Source organism: Lemur catta, chromosome 7, assembly GCF_020740605.2.
Source record: "Lemur catta isolate mLemCat1 chromosome 7, mLemCat1.pri, whole genome shotgun sequence".
Lineage (NCBI taxonomy): Eukaryota > Metazoa > Chordata > Mammalia > Primates > Lemuridae > Lemur > Lemur catta.
Window position 1 is genome coordinate 85,968,309 of NC_059134.1, and position 17,282 is coordinate 85,985,590.

General features: G+C 47.7%; 1 protein-coding gene across 7 annotated transcripts in view; it reads left to right on the forward strand.

The window, feature by feature from the left end:
- Positions 1-818: 818 nt before the first annotated feature.
- PRR5L (proline rich 5 like) overlaps positions 819-17,282 on the forward strand; it is a 73,923-nt gene continuing 57,459 nt past the window's right edge. The window contains exons 1-2 of one of the 7 annotated variants that reach the window (XM_045557821.1): positions 819-1,087; positions 13,257-13,371. The gene's annotated coding sequence lies outside the window, so the exon portion shown is untranslated. Of the gene's footprint in view, positions 1,088-1,286; positions 1,460-4,923; positions 5,031-13,256; positions 13,372-17,282 lie in introns of those variants that run through there. The other 6 variants (XM_045557824.1, XM_045557823.1, XM_045557825.1 and 3 more) reach the window with 6 other exon arrangements.

Here is a 17,282-nt window from a genome sequence, read left to right on the forward strand (position 1 = left end):
GCATTAGTTCTTAAGCTCTCAGAACAGCTTCCTTGAATACCTTTCTTAAGTTCCTTCCTTGCTCTTTGACCTCTTAAGATTTTCTTTCCTGGGCCTGTGCTGGGTGCTGGGTGATTCTTGGGATGAGATTTAAAGGCCCTCTGTCATCCTGGGGTTTCTGCTGAAAACCCTTTAGCTTTACCTAATATTACCGGACTAGTGAGACACCCAGAGCTTCATTAACCTGCAACCCTAACACATAGGTTTTGTAAGGTCACAATGACCAAAACGAAAAGGAATTATGATCCGTTTTGAGATAAAAGGACACATACATTTTTTTCTTCAGCAAATGTCGCTGTGGTTTCAAAGCCTAAGTGTGATCAGGCAGCATTTTTAAAGTATTTCTTGCTCAACCATAGGGTGAAATTGTGCAAGCCAGTGAGTCCTGCAAACAGCTGCATCAAATTCTTAACACCTGCAAAAAAAAAGTTCTGAAAATAGTTTTACATTGTTTTTAATCTTGGGATTGGTTGGTTTTCTGTGGTTTTCAAACCCTGAAGGGCCCTTCAATTTATTAAACCTTCCGTTGGAATGAGAATTGGGGACTTTTAAAAGAATTTTGAGAAGTTAAAAGAGAGACTTCACTTGACTTATATTTTCATGAATGCACTTTAAACAACTTCTGGAATCAGCCTGGTGACTGTTGAAAGACAAAAAAAGAAATAAAAGAAAGGAAGATAGAAACAAACAAACAAACGAAAGAAGAAAAAGAGAGAGGGGGAGGGAGGGAGGGAAGGAAGAAAAAAAGAAAAGAAAAGAAAAGAAAAGAAAAGAAAAGAAAAGAAAAGAAAAAAGGAAGAGAAACGAAAAGAAAGAAAAGTTTCATGCTCCTGTCCTGTATTCAGTCTAGCCTTATTCCTTTTAAATGAGCCCCCAGAACCACCTCTCGGCTTGGCAGAGCTTCCCTCCGTGGGGCAGGGGCAAGGGCGGAGGCGGGGCTGTAGATCTCGTGTGAGAGAAACAAGCACGGAGCTCCTCGGACTTGGGGCATCCTCCTCGTCTTTTTTAAGTCAAAGAGCTTGGATTTCCTGAAATTGTCCAGCTGGATGTAAGTGCAGGGCCCCCCTCTCCACCCTCCCGGAGGGGTGAAAGTTGCAGGGGATAAGAAATGGGATGGGGTGAAGTGGGGTGGGGGTCGTTGGACAGAAACTAAAGCGATGTGCCTGGGACAGGAAAAGTGGGAGGAGGAGGGGGGGGAGGAGGAGGAGGAGGGGGAGGAGGAGGCGTAAGATGAGAGAGGAGGGAAACGTGTCACCAGCCCGGCTCTGGGAGCTCCGGGCCGCCGCGTTTGTTGACTGGCGCGGGAGAGGAACCGAGGCTGGACCGGACCCCGCGCGGGCAGAGCTGGGGGAGGAGAGAGGGAGGCAGAGCTCAGCAGAGCGCGGCGGCGAGGGCCATCCAGGTCGCTCATTTCTCTCCGGTGAGAAAACTTCCTTGGGAAGGCCGGAAACTTTTTCCTGGGCGCGCGGAGTCCGGGGCGGAGGCGAGTGGCGATTGTGCGCAACTCAGGGTGACTCACACCGGGGACCCCAAGGGGGTGAGTGGGGAAGTCCCCGGGAGGGGCCGGCGTCCTAGGCTCAGCAGTGGCACAGGATTAAGCAGGAAATCGCCAGGCACAATCTGGCGGGGCACGGCGGGAGGTTGAGGGTGGGCTGGGGAAAAGCGTCACATTTGGGGGGCAGGCAGGTGGGGACCCGCGCATGGTTAAGGGCGGACGCTGGAGGCGGGCACAGGGGACCATGCTGGCGACCACCACGGTGGGGCGGGCAGCAAGCCGCGCTCCCCAGGGGCCATTTAGGGTGATTGAGGGACTGCTGTGAGATGGGATGGGGGATGCTGCCGATCGTGGGACCCAGGCCGAGCCAGGAGGTCGAAAAAGAAAGTTTGCTTGTTTGTCTCTCTTGTTCTTCCTCTGCCCGAGGGACAAATCTAAATAGCTGCCGCCGCTCAGGGGCGGGCGATTCAGTGCCTGCAAAAAGCCTTTTGCTCGCCGTCCCCATTTCTGGAGGGGGGCGTGGGAGAGGAGGCAGTCACTTTGTCTCGCGTGTCGCAGCCCCGCCGACGGGGGCGGGCCGGAGCTGGCTGCAAGGAAGCCCTGGGGCCGCCCCGCTGGGGACCCCTTGCTCTGAGCCCGTGGCATCCCCTTTCCGTTCCATCTGGGGCGCCCGCCCTCCCTTTGGTGAGGCTTTGCCCTGCTCGCCCACCGCGTGCTCCCGCGCGCAGGGAGGACCCTCCCTTCCCAAGCCTCCTGCCGGATTTCCTAGGGGCCGCCGCCCGGGGTCAGACCCGGCTGCGTACTTGCGGCTTGTGCTTCAGGAATGGGCTCTGGGATGCCTCCCTGCCTGGCAACAGGGTTTTCCCCCAAGTTCCACCCAGCCCCTGCCCTCGAGCACATTGCCGCCGCCGCCTCTTCCCCCGCGGTGCCGGGAGCCCGCGTTTTGTTTGTCAGCAGTAAGGCGGTGAGTATTTATAGAGGCCACTGCAATCCTGCGGTGTGCAAGGTTTCAATTACTGCGATGCGCCCCACATGACCGAAAGCTCGCGCGCGGCTGCTCAGCTGCACGTCTGCCCCGGAGACCCGCGTGGAAGAAGCTCCGGGCTGGAATCTCCCGGCATCCCGGCTTGGGCAGAGTTCAGGACCTGTTGCTCAAACGATACGTGCAAATTCAGATGACCCATATGCTAAGGACCAGAGCCGACCACGGGCGCCAGTGGTCCAATGGGTTGCCTCCATCCTCACCCCTCATCCCCACCTCCCCAAGGCACGCTCGCTGAGGAAGCCTCGAAGACTGCCCTTTCTGACTTCTCTTGGGTGATCCTGACCGCCACCGTAGGTTTGCAGTCGTGCCATTGCATTGCCCTACATACTGCAAAATGTCATAGTGCTGAGCTCTGGTAAATTGCTTTGGGGTGGAAGGCGCTGTCACTGACAACATGAAGCGGAGGGGAAATGGAGCTTGCAGAAACTAATTTAGCCACATTTTAAATTTAGCTCCTGGTAAGGTTCCCAGCTCGACTGAGGAGGGGCAGTGCTTCTGTCTGTGGAACCTGGCTGGTCGGTCTTCTCCGGTTGCAGCATTGAGCCCTAGAATCTGATCAGGGGTGCTGTTTAGAGCGGTTTCTGTAGAAATGCAGCCTTGCCAATAGAGGAAACAATGCTCGGTCAATCCACAAAGTTGTCTTCAGTTTTTCCAACCCCAGGCTTTGTCTTTTCTGTGTTTTATTGATGCTTCTAACACCTGGAACCATTAATGTGTAAAAGAAGACAGGTATTAGAGATAAGCATGTCTAACTGGCTTATTTCTCAAGGGCTTAGTTTAGACCAGCTTGTTTCTCTGGGTTGGGTCCTCTTTTCTTTATTTCAGAGGGTGAGGTTTCAATAATGTTCTGTGTGTGAACATTGCAAAAATGTTCTTATTTTAAAAAGGGGGCAGGTGCAAATAACTCTTGTCTCAAACTCCTGACCTCAAGCGATCCTCCCGCCTCGGCCTCCCAGAGTGCTAGGATTACAAGCATGAGCCACTGCGCCCAGTGCAAACAACTCTTGAAGTCTTAGGATGCCTTAAACTTTGCACTAGGAGAGTGTGATAATATGTAATCCTCACCAAAACAATGATATAGGTATTATTATATACCCACTATATAGATGAGCCCACTGAGGTTTAAAGAATTTAGTATGTTGAAGGTCACACACACAGGGATGGAGCTGAGAATGGATTCCAGGTTCGTAACTACAGGTTTGTAGGCTGGAGATGTCTCTTTCTTCAGTTCCCCAGTTGTTGATTGGATCATCCTGTGGTTGATTAAATTGGTGGCTTTTTATTTCTTTTTTTAATGTTACAAAATGTCACAAAGTGGCTCAATTATTGAAAAAAGTCCTAATCTTGTCTTTAGAAAACTGTTAAACTATCTGAAAATCTCATGCGGATAGTCCAGACCTAAATGTCATAATCTTCATTTTGCTCATTGACTTAATATAGGTTCAACATTTAAGCCATTTGTGTATAAAATTGAATTCAGTAAGGACTTTGTGGATTTCTTAAATTTTTCCCCAGATTTCTCTATCCTAATGACTTGTAGGTATGCATGTATCTGTTTCTCTGTGGTTATTCCTTTTGTACTGCCCTTGTACAAGGTAAAATATGCTGAAATCTTTCTTGAATTGCAGACTTTTTCCTTTTAGTCCTTTCCGCAGAGCTAGAGCAATACAGAATTGATTTGAGAAATAGTGTGAGTCCCTCAGAAAGTTCCCTGCAATATCTAACATTCATCATTAAAGGTTTGTTCCCCAGAGTTGCCTCTGTATACAAAAAATGTAAATATGTGTTAAAAGGCAATGCTTGTAGAAATGATCCTTTGTTAACAAATCAGTGTGAATTAATATCTCGGTTGCCGAAATCTGAGAATAAAATGTTTTGTGGATTTTGTACAGGATATGGCATTTGGAATTTGGGAACAGAGAGAGTGGTACCCTGATAAGCAGAAAGTACTGTTTTATAAGGAAAGATTTTACACTGGAGCCAAGAAGGGGATGGGAGGCATAGAGGATGCATGATAGTGATGGGGCATCAACGATGAACTTGAGTTAATTCACATTTTTTCAGCACGTAGAGATCCAAGATTTACTTAGAAACTCATACAGTTAAAACAAATGGACCAACTTATTTATTGGATAAGTACTCTGAGCCAGGTACTGCTATGGGAATGATATTCAAGCCTCCCAACAACCCAGAAAGGTAGATATTATTTTCTCTATTTTACGGTGAGAAAACAGAGGCACAGAGGGGTTTGTTAACTTTCCCAGGGTCACACAGTCATTAACTTAAGCCTGTTGTTCTTTCCAGTACCTTTTGATACCTACCCTTGAAGGCCTTCAATGAAGAACCCAGGGTCCTAGGTTCTCAAGAAGGTCCTAGTGGTTCACATGGAAGTTTCTGCATCAGAAGTCAATGCCAGAGCCGTGCAGGAACTCTAAAAGGAGGGGACAGGAGGTGGGTGAACAATGGTGGCTGATGGGATGGTCCTGGAGAGCTCTTCCAGGGGTTACTCCATGGAAGGAGGAGAGAGGCCCTGTAGATACTGGGAGTGTGGGGAATTACTAGCATTGACCTGGGAGGGGATGGCTGTTGACCTTCCAGATGAGGTTCCCAGAGGGGAGAGGTAGGGAAGTAATGACCTCCACCTCCCTCGGAATGCCTTCCGTTGTGTGCCATCCTCTTATAATCCGTATAAATTAGGGAGCCTGTGAAACTTGCTTCCATTTTAATTGGACTTGGCCCCAATCTCTCTCTCTTTAAATATTCTTTTCTTATGCTTTGCCAGTTTATGGCCTTTGTAGATCAATCCTTGGATTTCATTTAGGGGAGAGAGAGAGAGAGAAAAAAAAAAAAGCAAAGGTTAGTGATTGCCTAAATTGGATTAAGTTCTGTCTAGCAGCCTTTAAAGAAATGCTGCTTGCTGTCTAATTACCATCAAGTAGGAATTTAAACGGTCTATTAAATTTAAGCTGACTTTTTTTTTTAACTCCCTGATATTTCCAGCTGTAATGTGTTCTGGGATTTTTGAGGGTTTTATGTATTCTTCTAATTCGTAATGGACATTCTTTGCCTCCCCCATTTTAAAAATATGACATTTCTGTAACAGGATAATAAATGATATTGTTATATACAGACGTCATTAAAGAGAAGAAGCTCAAAGCCAGGTTCAGCTGGCTCTGTCAGCCTCTGAAGAGCAACTCAGTTAACTGAGTTAACCCAGAAGGGTTTTGGAGAGGGGTAGACCTCACCCCAATCTCTCTCTTGTCCTTGTTTGACCATTGCCTGCAGGAAGGCCTGGTAAACATTTACCCCTGCCAAACAATCTGTCGTTATTATTTGCCCAATTTATTTGGCAGATGATTATATATTACATAAAATCATGTATTTGCCCATATATTAATCTCTCTAGGCTTTCATTCTCTTTCCCTCTCCTCAATTTTGAGGTGTAAATATAAGATTTCTCTATCACACGTATCAGTATTCTGGTTTCACTTTAGCTGGTTGCCAAATGCCAGCAACACCTCGTTTAATGTTCTCTCCTTACTTTACTTGTTACAGAATTTTCTACAACTTTGCCGGTTCTTTTTGACACAGGCTGCGTTCTGTGTTTTGTGGAAGGCATCTCTGATGGCATTTGGGTTTTCTAGCAAATACTAGGATTAAGGGACTGCGTTGGACTCCTTCAGCTGTTCAGGAGTATGTCAGCTTAAGTTGAGCCTGGAAGAATAGCCGAAAACATTTGTTTGTGTCTTCTTCCCAAGGACTGGGGGCAAACATCCACCATCAGCTCTGACGTGTGCCTGTATTAGTCTGAACCGAGCCGCCTCAAACCCTGTCACAACCTGCTTGTGACCTCAGCTGCGTAAATCCTCGGGGTAAACCCTTTTGACGCTTGCTGTTTAATTCTAAGTGCTTCTTTGGAACTGGTTTAGCGTCATTCCCCAGAAGTCTTTTGGGGAGACTGCGTCCACTCTGCTGTGGTGTTGGAGAACTCTGCTTCTGCTTCGTCGTGCAGGCTGCCGGGGGCCACCCCTGCGGAAGCTGTGTGGCCACTTTCCTTGTGAAGTTTATGGGGGCAAAATTGGTGGGTAAACACAGTAATCCTTTGTGGTGTTGGAGATAATTAAAAAAAAAAATTCTTCACCAGTCGGACAGTAGATCCCTTTCAGGCCTCATGACACCCCCCACTACCCCAAAGGTCGGTATCCTCTTTTCAGAGAGGCTGAGCTGTTGAATGAGCCCATGCTTTGCTCCTAACTGGCATCGTGGAGTTTTCGTATCTCTAAAATAATGAGATTGGCCCACCACGGAGGTTTCTTTCTGTTCTAAAATTCCATGGTTGCCAAGGAAGCTGGTCAAAAGCTGTGCTTCTCAAAGTGCGCACGCGTCACCCAGAGAGCTGGTAAATGACAGAATCCGAGTCAGTAGGTCTGGGCTGGGGCCTGAATTTCTAACAAGCTCCCAGGCGATGCTGATTCTGCTGATTCTCAGACCACAGTGTGAGTAGCAAGGCACAAGGGTCTTGATCAGGGTTTCTCAACCTTGGCCCTTGATGCTTCTGGCAGGGTAATTCTTTGTCGTGGGGGTCGTCCTGTGCATCGTAGGATGTTCAGCAGCATCCTTGGCTTCTACCCACTACCCTAGGACCCTCCACCTTCAGCCTCCACAGTTGTCACTACCCAAAAGTATCTCCAGACAGAATGTCCCCTGGGGAACCAGGGAAACCAGATCACCCCTGGTTGAGAGCATGGGTCTAGACCAGTGTTATCAAGGCTCGTTGTACATCAGAATCACCTGGAGGATATCTAGAAAGTACAGATTTATGTCCAGACTTCAGGCCGAATGAATGAGCATCACTGGGAGGGTCCAGGATAGCCGGGAGCTCTGCTTTTTGAGATTCTGGAAAAGTACAAGTCCTAGATCTGAGTCCTGGTGCTGTCACTCCACAGCTGTAGGACCACAGGCAAGTTGCTTAAATGTTCCAAACCAGAGATTCAACACTTCTACAACAGGGGGAATAATAGTGCTTACCTCCTAGGGTTGTTGGGGGAAAGTGGAGTGACATGAGAAAAGAGCATTACAAACTATAAAGTGCTGTGCAGAAGTTAGTGGTGAGTGTTATACCACAGGCCTTTGGAGTTTTACTTGATTGGTTCAGTTACTTTATTTATTTTGACCAGGGCTGTATTCATTTTCCCTTGGGCCTGGCTCTGCAACCTTCACAATATCTCTTCTTCATTCCTTTGTCTCTCACAGTCACAAGCTGTGTACATTTTTCTCTGCTCACTCTCATGCAAGGGTCTCCAACTGGCAGTCTGTGGGCCAAAGTTTGGCATCAGACATGTATTGTTTGGCTTGCATTGTATTTAAAAGTTGGGAGAGTTGACATCTAAGCTCAAGTTTCCAGCTTTTTTTTTTTTGAAAATGAGTCTCACTCTGTTGCTCTGGGTAGAATGCAGTGACCTCATCACAGCTCATTGCAATCTCAAACTCCTGGGCTCAAGCCATCCTCCTGCCTCAGCCTTCCGAGTAGCTGGGACTACAGGTGCTTGCCACTATGCCTGGCTAATTTTTTCTATTTTTGGTACAGACAGGGTCTCACTCTTGCTCAGGCTGGTCCTGAATCCCTGACCTCAAGTGATCCTCCTGCTTTGGCCTCCCAAAGTGCTAGGATTATAGGCATGAGCCATTGTACCTGTCCTCCAGCTTTTCTTTGACAAAGGAAAAGAAGACAGAGGATGTTCTTTGCTGTAGTTCCCACCTGGCCTTCTAACCTTGGTCAAGTTCTCTGTCTTTGCCCCCTGTAGGCATTGCGTTTGCCATCCCTCCATTAGACCTTAATGTTTTTTCTTTAATGACCAATGACTGTTCCCTTTTATTATTATTGGTAGGAGCCATATCTGGCTTGTCTTTGTGGCCAAGGTAATAGATGCTCACTATATAGTTGTTGAAATGGAATATTTTCATCCTATCCTGGTCGCTCCTATATAAGGCGTTGGATACACCTCAAGCTTCTAAAGCTCTTACCCATGAAAGCTTGTTTTCCCTTCTCAAAATTTCCTTTCCAGCCTCCAGTGCCCATGTTCTCTAGCGTTATGGGCAAGGAAATGGAGAACCTATAGTTTTCAGTTGACCTTTCATTAGCTTTGCCTTGTAGCTCTAGAATGTGATTTAACTTTTCTGCCTCAATCTTGTCTCAGCTGTCCATCTTCAGTTATAGCCGTCGGTGTCTACTTGCATTTATAGTATTACTTTGGATATTTCCTGCGAGACCCTGAGCTCCTTGGGAGCAGATACTTTATTCTTCTATGCCCCTATGAGTTCCTTTACGCAGACCCTCGCACATAGTGGACCTCGTAACATTTGGTTGCATTAAATGGACTTGAATGGGACTCAGCACCTCCATGAAGTGATCATACCTGGACAGCCCCATCTGCTTTCTGATCCTTTATTCAACGTTCTTTATACCTGGCTACACTTCCCTTCATCTGCTTTTCTTACGAAACAGCATTTAATCTTATTTCTGCAGTGAGAGAGTGGAGCTAATTTTTAACAAGTAGCACATTTTAATCTAGAGCAAATTTTCCCACACTTAGAAAACTCTCGTTGGCTGCCAGACCGTGGTTTTTGACCGCCCTCTCGCCCGCCAGGGTTTTATATACGTTACATGTCAGCAATGTAATTGATCACGTAATGGTCAGTCTTAGCTCCTGCCTGTGTCTAGACATTTTGGCTTACCGTGTGGTAGGCACTGCAGAATCACTCTGGATGGCATTTATGGGCCACACCCAAACCATCTGCACTCCAAGACACTTGATACTTAATGTGGACTTACAGGTGAGTAAATAAGTTGTGGGATTATTTCCCACAGTTTTGCGTAACTTGTACCACAGACGGGCATTTTTCTGGTGATTGTACAGTGGTTTGCAGGCCCCGGTGATGATGACATGATGTGATGATATAATTCCTTGTAGGTGCATCTAAATTGTCAGTGTTCTGAGTCCTGCGGACATTTAGAAAACACTGTTAGGCAGAGATAAACACTTGAGTGTGCATCCTGTTTCCTTTAGTGTTTACCGTTGCACAAAGTCAGACTCCCAGACTCTCCTGTCTGCGCTCGGTTTCCAGTGGCGCGCTGAGAAAGCTGTCTCCTGCTTCCTGTTGTGCCTTTTCCATAGTCCACACTTGACCCTTAACATTTTCTGGTTTGTAGGAGTCAGTGTCCGATCCTTGGCTGGCTTTTGTCTCCTAAGAGTTGTGAAGGTTGGTCCTTCATGCAAACAAACATGCTGTGCCACGCGGCAGGCGCCTCTCCGCTGCCTTGTCTGGAGGATCCACTGCCCAGCAAACCCGGTTTTCCTCTCCCACAGGGCCCAGGTCCACGTCCCTGTGGACAGAAATGCTTAGGTGGACCCGAGTTCAGTCAGCAGCAAAGACAATTGTTTTTGGTCTCTCAGAAACAAAAAGCTGCTCCTTCTCGGGGCTTGGGAATCCACCTTTCTTTTTTTTTTTTTTTTTGGGACAGAGTGTCACTTTGTTGCCCTGGCTACAGTGAGTGCCCCGTGGCGTCAGCCTAGCTCACAGCAACCTCAAACTCCTGGGCTTAAGCGATCCTCCTGCCTCAGCCTCCTGAGTAGCTGGGACTACAGGCATGCGCCACCATGCCCGGCTAATTTTTTCTATATATAGAAAATCCACCTTTCATTCCATTATTTAAAAATATTTCCTGGGAGCCTTTGATGTGCCTAACACTGTGCTCAGCACCAGGGTGTAGCAGTAAACAAGACGGAAAAGGTCTTTGCCTTTAAGGAACTTCCATGCTATCAGGGCTTGTGAGACGCTGAACGAGTAAACAGACACAGTGACTTCAGCTCTCTTGGTGAGGGCCATGAAGAAGCCAAGCCTCCTTCCCAGGAGGGACAGAGCGTGCCTGCTGCCAGGACAAGGTAAGAGGGGTGTTTGTGAGGGGAAGCGAGTGGCGTTCAGTCACTCGGCTCTGTGTGTGGCAGGCGCCAGTGTTGTTTGAAACAGAGGGCCAGGAGCTCAGGCTCCGGAATCGCGTAGGGTTAGACTCTCGGTCCCTCTTACTAATCTTCTCCCTTTGGGTGAGTGACTCCGTGTGCTTCCGTTTCTTCATCTGAAAAATGGGCCTCATGAAACCTACCTCACTGGTTTAGAGCGGAATTCACGGAGATAATACGATATCAATAGAGGCTTGTCACCGTCCTGACTATCACGGCCAGCCTCTGATGATAGTTGATATTACTCTAATCAGCAGTAATGTTAATAAAATAGTCATGGTAGGCAATTGGTTTGGCAAAGTGGTCCCATGCTCTTGGAAATGTACTTCTGACCTGATTTCCATGCAGTGGGCTGGGGAGTGGGGAGAGGGTGGACTCCAGATCTGGTTTCCTTGGCTGGCTTGGAGGGTCCTGCCTGCTGCGAGTTTCCTTTGGCCATACCTTGGGTGGTGCTGCTGGCTTGCCCTGTGTCTTTGAAGAGTGCGTCTGGGTATGCATGTAATACAAAGGGGTGCTTGTGGCTCCGTGGCTCCGGGGAGGAGTCGGCATGGGGTGAGAGTGAGATAAGACAGAGAGCTGCTTAGTTAAGAGGTTGGGCAGTGAGATGATGCGGTAGGTGGGCGTTGAAACATCAGCGGAGGGCTGGCTGTGGGTTTGAGTCGTGTTAGGGTCTGAGCCCCTGCCTAGGCGCTCAGAGCTACCCATTGTGTGCAGCTCCCAGGGTAGGGCTGAGTGCGTAGCCAGTGACGCTGGAAGAGAATCCTGGCTCTCAGCTGGGCCAACCCCTTAATTAACTGCAAGTCAGCAGACCCAGAGAAGTGAAGTGACTGGCCCAAGGCCACCGCAGCTGCTGAGTGCAGGCCTACTTGACACCTGGTTAGGCCCTGGATAAAAGGTCTGAAAGGCTGGTGGTTGTAGCTGTGATGGGATAGAATAAAGGTCACAAACCTACATATTTCTCCCCAAAAGAGCTGGTTGGCCTGGTGCATTAGTTGCCAACAAATCAGGTGATTTCACAAATCTGGATTTTTGGCTTCTCTTGGGAAAAATCAGATCTCGCAAAGCTGGGCTTGTATCCTGAGATGGCAAACACCAGATTGGACTGAGTGGCGGCTGCCTCCTTTAGCCTAAGCAGGGAGTGCTAGTAAAACAAGCTTGCTGTGTCTGCCAGTCTCACTCATTGCGACAGTCCCAGCCCGGTGCTTTTGGCCAGTTTGGGATGCCTGGTGCAGACGGAAAGGAAAGAGATGGGTTCTTCCTTTCATCTGCTTTCCTACAAGTGTTTACTTTCTGGCCCAAGAGTCCCTACACAAGGCAGCTCCTGCTGTGGAGTAAGTGCTGAATAAATAAATTCGTGTTGAATGAATGAACCAACTGTAATTAGTAGAGCCCTGGCTTGAGGTCAGAAGCTAAGTCTGAATCCTGACTTCCTCCTAACAGCTGAGTGACTTTGAACAAATCATAGAACCTTTATATTTTGGTTTTCTGTTTTTGGGGGAGGTGGTTAGGAGAGTCACTGTTGTCTTTACTTATTTGAATTGGTAATGAATTTTCTATTTTTTTTTTTTGAGACAGAGTCTTGCTCAGTTACCTGGGCTAGAGTGGGTGCCGTGGCGTCAGCCTAGCTCACAGCAACCTCAAACTCCTGGGCTTAAGCAATCCTACTGCCTCAGCCTCCCGAGTAGCTGGGACTACGGGCATGCGCCACCATGCCCGGCTAATTTTTTCTATATGTATATATATGTATGTATATATATATATATATATGTTTTTAGCTGTCCGTATAATTTCTTTCTATTTTTAGTAGAGATGGGGTCTCACTCTTGCTCAGGCTGGTCTCGAACTCCTGAGCTCAAACGATCTACCCTCCTCGGCCTCCCAGAGTGCTAGGATTACAGGCGTGAGCCACCGTGCCCGGCCGGTAATGCATTTTCATATTTCAAAATTCAAAAGCTACCAAAGCACTTATAGGGAAAAGCCTTTCCCACCGTGTTGCTGCCACCTAGCTCCCTGCCCTGGGCCAGTGTTGTCCATTTCTGGGTTGTCCTCCCAGAGATACTCAATGCACATGCAGAAAAATATGTAAATGTTCTTTTTCATCTTTTTTTAATGTATGTGATAGCATAATATAGACACAATTCTGTGTTTAGCCCTTTGGTTCGAAGCAGCCCTTAGAGAGCACCCTGGTCTGGGCATAACGAGATTTCTCCTTCTTTCTTCGAGCTGCGTGGCATTCCGTTGTGTGGGACGCCACAGTTTACACCTAGCCAGTCCGCTCTTGCTGAACGCTTAGGTTATTTCCAACCTGCTGCTGTTATGCAGAAGGCTGCAGTGAAAACCCTTGTTACAGAAGCCACTTGATGTGCCTGGAGTAAAATTCCTGGAAGTATTAATAGAATTTATGAGTCAAAGGGGATGGCCTGCGTCATTTTGGTAGATCTTGTTGAATTTCCCTCCGTAGCAGTTGCCCCAGATTGCTTCCCCCCCCCGGCAGTGCGTGTGAGTGACCGGCTCCCGGCCCTGCCGCCCGTCACCTTGTGGGGACTGAGGGTTTTGTGAAGAACATGTGTTGTATAATGCTGTTAATGCTCGCTACAGCTTTTTTGGGCCCCAACTGTGCCAGGCCATGACCTAGGTTATCTCCTTTTCATCTTAACAGCACCAAGATAAGCATAATGTTCGTTTGATAGACGAGGACGCGGAAACTCAGAGCATGTGAGGAACATACCCAGGCCACCCAGCCAGTACATTGCAGAGGCTGGATTTGAACCCAGGTTGGTCAGATTTCAACACCATGGAAAAGCCCCGTGTAATTTTAGGTGTCGGTATCCTGAGCTGATGCTATGGTTCCTGTGTTGTACAGTGTTTTACAGCAATAGCGCCTCGCATGCAGCCGGGGCATTCACCCATCTGGAAAATACCTGTGGAATGCCCACTTCACTCGGCACTGTGCTAAGACCTGGAGACATACCTGAGAACATGACAGGCATAGTGCCTGCCCTCGTGGGCCTCACAGAACTATCACAAATAATTCTGTAGTTGTTTATTGGAGTAGATGTGACAGGACTACAAAGAAGGTGGGGAGAGTAGGACCTAATTGGGGCTGGGGGGAAGGAGGACCTCTCTGAGCAAGGGAAGGATGTGTGGTGTGAGCCTGGAGAAGCGGGTGGGAAGTATTTCATGCAGAGGCTACAGCACGTGTCAAGGTCCTGGGGCAGGGAGGAGCAGGTGCTAGTAGAGGGAATGAAGAAGGCCAATGAGGTGGCTTGCACAATGGCTGGAGGTGAGGCTGTGAGGATGAGATTTGTGGATTTTAAGAGTTGTGGGAACCCTGTGACCTTAGACAAGTTAAACAATTGGTGCCTCCATTTCGTTCTTTATAAGTTGGGAATGGTAATAGCACCTACCTCCTGATGGCTTTAAGACCAAGCACAGGTGCTTTCATGCAGTTCTGAGTGCTACGTATGAAATACGTGATACATCTTAACTCAGTAAACATGAACACACATGTAAGAGAACGTTTCCCCCAAATGTGGTGTGCTCTGATATTTCTTGTTCTATTAAAGGTCAAGACCCTGTATGTTCACTTTTTTTTTTTTTTTGAGACAGAGTCTCACTCTGTTACCCAGGCTAGAGTGAGTGCCGTGGCGTCAGCCTAGCTCACAGCAACCTCAAACTCCTGGGCTTAAGCGATCCTGCTGCCTCAGCCTCCCGAGTAGCTGGGACTACAGGCATGCACCGCCATGCCTGGCTAATTTTTTCTATATATATTTTTTAGTTGTCCAGATAATTTATTTCTATTTTTTTAGTAGAGACGGGGTCTTGTTCAGGCTGGTCTCGAACTCCTGACCTCGAGCGATCCACCCGCTTCTGCCTCCCAGAGGGCTAGGATTACAGGCGTGAGCCACCGCACCCGGCTGTACGTTCACTTTTTAAATGCTGAGATAATACAGGTCAAGTATAGGCTGAACAGTTGGCACTCAGTAAATGGTGCTGTCATTGTCATCGTTGTCCTTTAGGAAGATCATTCTGGCTATGATTAGAGGATGGATTGGTTGAGTTAAATGACTGATCGTTATCTAAATCCTGACAGCGTGGAAGGACGTTGGGTCTTCATTTGTGTGTTCATGACCCACAGAAGGAGTTCCACCATCTCCCTTGTTTTCCTGGGAACGGGCTGCTTCTTGTTTTCTGGGCTGTCACATCAGACTGTGTGGCTCAGTTTTCTTTGACTTCTTTGTTATTTACGCTCAGAGTGGCTTTTTCCTGGAAGCCTCAGAGTCATTATAAGCCATGCACTTCTTTATTTTAAGTTGCTGGGCCGTGATTCTACTTCCCCTTTCAGAGTCAAAGGTTGGAGCCCTAGTGGAATTCATTTGCATTTTCCACTAAGTGCACCCTCTCCCTTTACCCCTGTGGCCCCGTCCCGTGCCCTGGCAGCTGTGAGCAGACGGTGACATATCACATTTCTTTTTCTCCAAGAAACACATCCTGGATCCTGGGTGTGAACGTTTTCAAAGAAACCCATGTGAGTCTTAGCAAGCAAGGCCCGTGCTGCCTCTCAGTAACCCTGTAACCGGGACCCCGGCTTTCCGGATAACTGAAATGAACTCTCTCAGCACCAAAACTGAACCATTTAAATCCCTTTTGCAGGGCATTTTTCTAAATGTAAACTGATGGGTCCTTCAGGAAAGAATACTCGGCAAAACCGTGGAGTTTCTTGAAGTCAGAGACGTTAGGCACAGAACTGCTTGTGACAGTGGTGGTGACGGTGGCTGCTGTGGGCCGAGTTGTGCCCCAGCCCCTGCAAATTCCTGTGTTGAGGCCCTGACCCCCAGTGCCTCAGAATGGGACTCTATTTGGAGACGGGGCCTTTCAAGAGGTGATTAAGTTAAAATGAGGCAGTGGGGGTGATCCAGTCTGACTGGTGCCCTTATAAGAAGAGGCAGTTTGGGCGACACAGTGAGACATCAGGACGCAGATGCACAGAGGAGAGACCAGGTGAGGACACAGTGAGGAGGCAGCTGTAAACTAAGGAGGGAGACCTCAGTGGAAACCAATCCTGCTGACACCTTGATCTTGGACTTCCAACCTCCAGAACTGTCAGGAAATAAATGTATGTTGTGTAAGCCACGCAGGCTGTGCTATATTGTTGTAGCAGCCTGAACAGGCTATCGCAGGGGTGCTAGTGATGGTGGTAATAAAAATACACAATAGGTAGCATTTATCAAGCACCTACTGTGTACCAGTACTATTCTAATCTTTAATTGAACCATCCCATCCAATCCTCGTACCAATCCTAAGTCACCAGCCCAGGGCCCCACAGGAAGCGGTGACACCAGCGTGGCTCTGGTGCCTCTGCTCCGAACCTCCACCACACCTGGCTCTAGCACCTGTACAGTTCAGGAACCATGCAAGGTACTTCACAGACAATATTTCTTCTCATCGCATCAACTCTCCAAGGTAACTGTTTTTATCCCCACTTTTCAGATGTAGAAACTGCGGTTCAGAGTGGTCCAAGGCCACACAGTGAGTGTGTTCGTTTCCTGTGGTTGCTCCAACAAATTACCATTACCTGTGTGGCTTAAAACAACAGAAATTTATTCTTTCAGAGTTTTAGAGGCCAAGTCCAGAATGAAGGTGGACCAGAGCTGTCCTCCCTCTGGGATAGAATCTGTTTCTTTCCTCTTCTGGCTTCTGGAGGCTGCTGGCATTCCTTGGCTTTTGGCCGCATCACTCCAATCTCTGCCTGTGTCTTCACATCACCTTCTCCTCTATGTGTGTCTGTGTCTTCTCCTCTCCTGTCTCTAACATTCTGCTGCAACCCCCTTATAAGGGTACATGTGATTGCGTTTATAGCCGTCCCCCACAACCCAGGATAAGCCCCTTCTCTCAAGTTCCTTAATGTAATCACATCTTTTGCCATATAAGGTGATATTCACAGGATCTGGGGATGCATCTTTGCTGGGGGGAGAGAGGAGGCATTTTTTCTCTCCACTGCGGTGAGCGAATGGCAGAGTGATCAAAGATGCCAAGGGTTGTCTGTCTCCAAAGCCACACAGGCCTGTGGCCTCTCATCCTTCAGAGCTCTAGGCCTTACGCCTCTCAACTCATTTTTTGCAACGCTATTTCTGGGCTGCAGTGGGGGTCAGTGTTAGAGTCAGAGAGTGAAACTAGCTAAGAACTAGTGGGCCCTTTGACCCAGCAGTTGCACTTCTGAGAACACACCCTACAAAAATGGTCGTGTGGTCCCTAAGACATACAGTTATGCTCATTCTTTGCAATAGCAAAAAACTGGAAACTACCTAAATATTCGTCCACAGGGGACTGGCTAAATCAAATAAGATATCCCCACAGTGGACTAGTTAGGCTACCATTAAAAATAATAAAGTAGACCAATATGTAGTGAGATGGTAAGATGGCTGTGATGTGTTATTAAGAGAAAACATTACCATTCTTGTTAAAATATTGTGTGTGCACACGTGTGACTATTAAAATTAAATAAAATGAAAGTTCAGTTCCTCATTTGCACTAGTCACACTTGAAGTGCTCAAAAGCCACATACGGCCAGTGGCTACCATACTGGACAGCACAGATACAGGACATTTCTGTCATCTGAGGAAGTTCCACAGGGTAGACTAGACTAAATGACTAGAAGGAGGCCTTTCACTTGGTATGTTACAGA